The following is a 6,435-nucleotide window of genomic DNA, read 5'->3' as shown; positions in this document are numbered from 1 at the left end:
TTTTTTAAAAAATTCCCATTAGTTGACAAAATTTCTCATAATAAAGAGTTGTAAAAGATATCATTCCTAATGTATTGTAAATATTAACGTTAAAAAATTAGTCACTCTCTTAAATGTATCCAGTAAAATTTAAATACCTTAGCAGTGTTAACCTAGCACTGTCCACATGAAAATATAAAAATAAGCCCATAATCTTATTAACCTCTAAATCACAAAATTTACATCATTTGAATTTCCATTCCATTCTCCCACACATTAATTCCTTTAGTTTTCATGACAAGGATATGAATTATGAAGCATTCTTATTCTCATTTTGGAGGTTAAAAAGAAAACATTTCGGAAAGGTTAAGCAACTCCCCCAAGGTCACTGCACCAGTAAGTGGCTGATGCCTCGCAGTCAGGTCTGTGGTGTTGGGAAAGGCTTCCCTGGGAAGGAGCCTGTCAACTCACAGGTTCCACAGGAACTAGCCAGGAACAGGGGGAGGAAAGGTGTGAGAACGTCCATGAAGGTGAAAAAGCACATGTGAGCGCACAGAGAAAGACACACAGAGGAGGAGTGATGTGGGGACACACACGGAGAAGACAGCTATGTAGCGCCAGCTGTCTGCACCCCGAGCTCACTGGGAGAGCCTTTAATGAGCCCCCAACCATTCTCCATCAGTTTCTCAAACCTTTCCCCTCCCCCTCAAAAAAACTCATAAAATTAAAAAAAATTTATAAGTACAGTTTTAAGATGAGTTCCCAGTATCTTTCTTCTAATCCTATTACCGCCCTTAAAGCCCTATTAATTTTTGACCTGCCCCCAAGAGGACAGATTTACATCCCAGAAATGCAAGCAGGTTCAAATTAAACCACAAGCATCAATAGCCACTCCCTCAATAGCCACTCCCTCATCAGAGAAATTTCCACTGGCTCTTCAGCTTTGACTCTCTTCGGCCATTCTTTCTCTCTGCATTGGCACCTCGTCTTTTCATTTATCTACATTCCTCCCTCTTCTAAGAACAAAACGAACGTCCTCATAGTCCTGAGCAGCACAGGTGAGCAATTTCGCCACCTTAGCTGATGTTCTATATTCGCAGCTTCCCTCTCCCAACTTCAAGGAATCAATAAGGCATTGTTCTTAAACAAAGATCATTCCAATCTTGAAGAGGAACTTTGCTGTTGGAATAGTCAGCTTTTACCTGTTTTCCAGGTGTGTGTGTGTGTGTGTGTGTGTGTGTTTGGTTTAGGCCCCATGATTATAAGCTGTAATGAAAAAGGAAAATTTAGTCTTTGTCCTAGTGAAGGACCATCTAGTGTTGAAGGTTAAATGATAATGCAGCTTATAGGGCATCTACCAATTGTCACACACCACACTTATCAACACCTTTAGCCACTGTAAGTGACTCATTGTTTGATGATTCTAGTGTTACAAGAACATTTGGGTGTTCCTTAACTCAGCCTCTGCTTACACGGTCAAACACTTCTACCCTGGAAATCAGATTGGCTTAGGAAACAGATGGAGTAGTATACATTTTAAACACTTGCTGGTACTTTATGCATTGTGCACCACCCGTGTTAAGCTGGTTACCTAGTTCTTTCTGTAACTGAAATCTCCGTGCCCTCTCCCTTCACTCTCAGGACACTGCCGTTTCCCAAGGCTTCAGGTGAAAACATCTGTCCACTTACGAGGGGCAGGGACGGGGAGGACTACGGAGGAGGAGACTACGGAGGAGAACAGGACAGGGAGAGGCCTTGTCACATGTACTTTGTTTTTCTGTTTTGTGGTTTTCTTCATGAAATCTTTTGAAATCATTGATTTTAAAGACAGAGGCAGGGGGAAAGAGAGAGAGGAAGAAAGAGAGCAGGAGCGTGCTCGAGAGAGAAATGTCAGTAGATTGCCTCCCTTACAGGCCCAGACCAGGAATCAAACCCACAACTTGTTGGTGTATGGAACAATGGTTCAGCCTGGCCAGGGGTCATCATGCACTTTTGAAATAGTAGTCAATATTTAGAAGTACAAGGGGGGACAAAAAAAGAACCTAGAATTATCTTCTGGAGGGCAGGCCCTTTGTAGTACAGGCTTCCCCTACTAGGTGAGCGTTCTAGGGACCCATCTGTATCAGTGTACCAGCTGGTGTTGTGAGAAGCCATGTTCAGCTTCAGTGAAAAACTTTTTAAAGACCCAACTCATTTGTCCATTTCATGATGGGTGATTTACAAGCACACTGGTCCACACAGTGCTGAGTGTTCAGCAGTTTCTCACCAAAAATGTCACGACCCCCATGACCTATCCTCCCTAATCACCTGATCCCACCTCAAGTTACATTTTTTTTTGTTGTTTCCCTGAATTAAAAAAGTTCCCAAAGGAAAATGATTTTCCAATGTGGAAGAAGTAAAAACAACAGAAACATTTTTTCCACTGCTCAAAAAACAGCAGAAGCACTTGAAAGGCATCAAAACCAACAAGTTCAAAAACTGTTTTTGAGCAGTGGAAAAAATGTCTCAATAGGGGTATAACATCAAATGGAGAGTGCTTTGAAGGTGACTGGAGTTTAAACATGTAAGACTACATACACAATTTTTATAGATAAATTCCGAGTTTTGGGGGGTCCCCGCTCGTATAACCTGACCATCATACAACTCCTGCATATTCTTATTTCCTGGCTCTGTGAGATGAGTTATTCTGTGCACCCTAAGATAAATCTAACCTTTAGACAGACAGACAGACACACACACACACACACACACACACATCTCTGCCATCCTTTTTCTCTCTTCCCCTTCCAAAACCCCCAATTCCCTCTTTAAAATGACTCTTGTGAAGGAGAGCAGAACCCCAGGGGCTCTGCAGCAGCAGGGGGGGCAGCCAGGCTCCTGAAGCAGATCCTCAGCCTGAAGTTCTCAGGCTCCTTGGGCAAGGGGACATTGTGCCCCACCTCCCCTTCTTTCTGCTCCTTCCTAGTAACAGACCTAGGTAGGCCTAGGAGAAATTGAAAATCACCAGGCGGGAAAACTGTACCGTGGGAAACTGAAGCCCGGGAAAATGCCTGCCTGGGAAATTGCCCACCAACCCTACCCAGAACAAACAGATGCCCGGCTAAGACTGGGGTCTGGGGTTGGCCAATCTGGCATAACAGGATGCAGCTTTAACTTGTGCCTGACAAGATATATCGAGAACAATGGTCAGCAGAAATGGCACCCAGCAACCGGCTCTAGCCAATCAGACTCTGACACCCCAACCAGTTACCCTTCATGGGTTTTTGCACTTAAAAACCCTGCCCTAAGAGCAACCGAGCGAGTCTTAACCACACTTGGTTGGCTCCCCAACCTCCCCAGGTTGGCTCCACTTTTCCTCTCATTCCCCGCTAATAAACCCTGCTCCTTAGCTCACTGCGTCTGTCTGGTTTCTTGAGCGACTCAGACCTAACGCCCAGAGATGTGCTATTGCGTGTTCCTGTGGGCTGGCGTCCTTTCTCTTCTGTCCCAGCTGGATTACTGGCCCTCTTCACCCTCAGGCATCGCAAACATGGTAGGTCCATGTCTGCAAGCATCCTGTTGATGGGCATCCTGGGACCAATTACTGCTGGAATCTTGACAAGTGCGGTGATTGCTGCAGCGTACTGAGCAGCAAGAAAGGAAATGATACCTTTTGAAGCCCTCACCTTGGGCACTGGACAGACGTTTTGTGCAGTGGTGGTCTCCTTCTCATGGGTTTTAGCTCCTCTGTAGCATGTATCCTTATGCTATGATGTCAAACCTAAGCTTTATAAAATTCTCACAAAAAGACTTCCGGCAAGATGGAGGAATAGGTGGACGTACCGTGCCTCCTCGCACAACCAAGATTAGAACAACAAAGATTTGCAGACAGAATATCACTCAGAACTGACAGAGGATTTATCTGAATGGAAGTCGGACAGCCAAGAAGTTGAAGTGGACCCGTACATCCAGACTGGTAGGAGACGAGCTGGGCGGTCGCGGGGCTGGTGCGGGTCGGCGGTGCGCGGAGGTCAGGGAAAATTTGGCACGATATCAGCGCAGCAGCCATCCGGGGCTCAAGAACGCAGCGGTGATCCCTGAGTACGCAAGCTGCGACTGGTGGACCCAGTGGGGCAGCGATTGTGGACCAGGGCAGAGCTCGCAGCCCAGGATCCCAGAGAAGGGTCTGAGCCCAGGGGAACGGAACTACCGCCATTGTTCCCCCCCGCCCCCACATATAACGTCACAATCTAGCGACCGGAGTGCCCAGCCCTGGTGAACACCTAAGGCTCCGCCCCCCACCGTAACAAGAGCAACCAGATCGGAAAAAAAAAAAAAGGAGGAGAGACAGGGAAAGACATAAGACATGTTTCCAACAGAACAGATCAGTCGCCCAGGACTCATCCTTTTGAGCGACCAAGAAATAGCCAATCTGTCAGATGCACAGTTCAAAACACTGGTGATCAGAAAGCTCACGGAATTGGTTGATTTTGGGCGCAATTTAGATAAAAGGATGCAGGTTACCATAAAAGAGATGCAGGAAGATATGCAGAGGAGAGCCAATAGTGAAAGGAAGGAATCTGAGTCTCAAAACAATACAGTGGACCAGAAGGAAGATAGAATCAACCAAGCAGGAAAGCATGATGAAATAAGAATTCAAAAAATCGAGGAAAAGCTTAAGAGCATCCAGGACACCTTTAAACGTTCCAACATCCAAATTATAGGGGTACCAGAATGGGAAGGAGAAAAGCAACAGATTGAGCACGTATTTGAACAAATAATAAAGGAGAACTTCCCCAATCTGGCAAAGGGAACAGTCTTCCAAGAAATCCAAGAAGCTCAGAGAGCCCCAAAGAAGTTGGACCCAAGAAGAAACACACCAAGGCACATCATCATTACATTAGCCAAGGTAAAAACGAAGGAGAGAATCCTAGAAGCAGCAAGAGATAAGGGGACAGTAACCTACAAAGGAGTTCCCATCAGACTCTCAGCTGATTTCTCCAAAGAGACCTTACAGGCAAGAAGGGGCTGGAAAGAAATATTCCAAGTCATGAAAGACAAGGACCTACATCCCAGATTGCTCTATCCAGCAAAGCTCTCATTTAGAATGGAAGGGCAGATAAAGTGCTTCTCAGATAAGGTCAAGTTAAAGGAGTTCATCATCACCAAGCCCTTATTTTATGAAATGCTAAAGGGACTTATCTAAGAAAAGAAGATAAAGAAAAGACATGTATAGTAAAAGGACAGCAAACTCACAATTATCAACAACCACACCTAAAGCAAAACCAAAAGAAACTAAGTAAACAACTAGAACAGGAACAGAACCACAGAAATGGAGGGCACATGGAGGGTTAGCAGCAGGGGGGTGGGAGGAGGAGAGAGGGGGAAAAGGTATAGAGAATAAGTAGCATAGAATGTAGGTTGAAAATAGATAGGGGGAGAGCAAGAATATTATGGGAAATGTAGAAGCTAAAGAACTCATAAGTATGACACATGGACATGAACTAAAGGGGGGAATGTGGGTGGGAGAGGGAGTACAAGGTGGAGGGGAGTGAAGGGGGAAATGGGACAACTGTAATAGCATAATCAATAAAATACATTAAAAAATAAATAAAATAAATAATAATAAAAAAAATTCTCACAAAGGACACATTATGAAATGTAGTGTTTTCTTAGTTCTTCAAACAGAAGCAACTTGGATGAAAAAGTACGTGATAAACAGCATCTCAGCTCTTTCTTCAACCTGAAGCTCCAGGAATCTAATATCTTTTTGGACTCCTATTGTTCCCAACCAAAACAGATCGTTTTGTTTTGATATTTAATTTAAGCAGTTCAAAAGGTATACCTTCACCTAAAGCCAGGTCAACAGTGCCTAAGGGTTAGCAGCCTTCACACTGTAACTTACAATATTATATAAGAAAACGCAATGTTGCATATTTCAGAGAAACGATGGAAAATATCTGTTAATTTTGAACGGAATACACTATATTAAAATCTTATATGATCTCAAGAAATAAAATAAATAACTTGTGAAGATAGTGTTAACAACACAGAATAATGCTGATGACAGATTAGCAAGGGGAAAAAGAACTACAAAAATTTGTATTTTTGTATTCAAAAAGATGAAGTAGAAGGCCAGTGAAAAAATATGCCAAATATAAACAATGGTATGTAGGATCTAACATTTTCCTCAAATTTCCAAAATGTCCATAATATACATAACTTTATAAGAAAAACACTTTTTAAAAATCTCGAAAGTGGAACTCCACAGTTTTCAAGGACCAGCTGGTTGCTCCAGGCTTCATCTGATTTAGGGCAGACGCAGGAGTTTTTGAAATGCCAGGCCTTTCGTTGGGGAAGGAAGAGATGGGCAGGAGGGACTGTCCTCCCAGTTGTTTCTCTGTAGTGTCTCAGTCCTGCCACACAACTTAAGTCAATGCATTAAACGTCTCTTCCTCTCTATTCTGTCCCCAAAAC

The 6,435-nt window shown here is 43.7% G+C and overlaps 1 pseudogene; it reads left to right on the top strand.

The window, feature by feature from the left end:
• The first annotated feature begins 2,996 nt into the window (after window positions 1–2,996).
• LOC114503829 lies at window positions 2,997–3,711 on the top strand (annotated as a pseudogene).
• The last annotated feature ends 2,724 nt before the right edge of the window (window positions 3,712–6,435 follow it).

Source organism: Phyllostomus discolor, chromosome 8, assembly GCF_004126475.2.
Source record: "Phyllostomus discolor isolate MPI-MPIP mPhyDis1 chromosome 8, mPhyDis1.pri.v3, whole genome shotgun sequence".
Taxonomy (NCBI): Eukaryota; Metazoa; Chordata; class Mammalia; order Chiroptera; family Phyllostomidae; genus Phyllostomus; species Phyllostomus discolor.
Note: the sequence above shows the minus strand (reverse complement) of the source record. Positions and strands in the feature narration are given on the sequence as shown.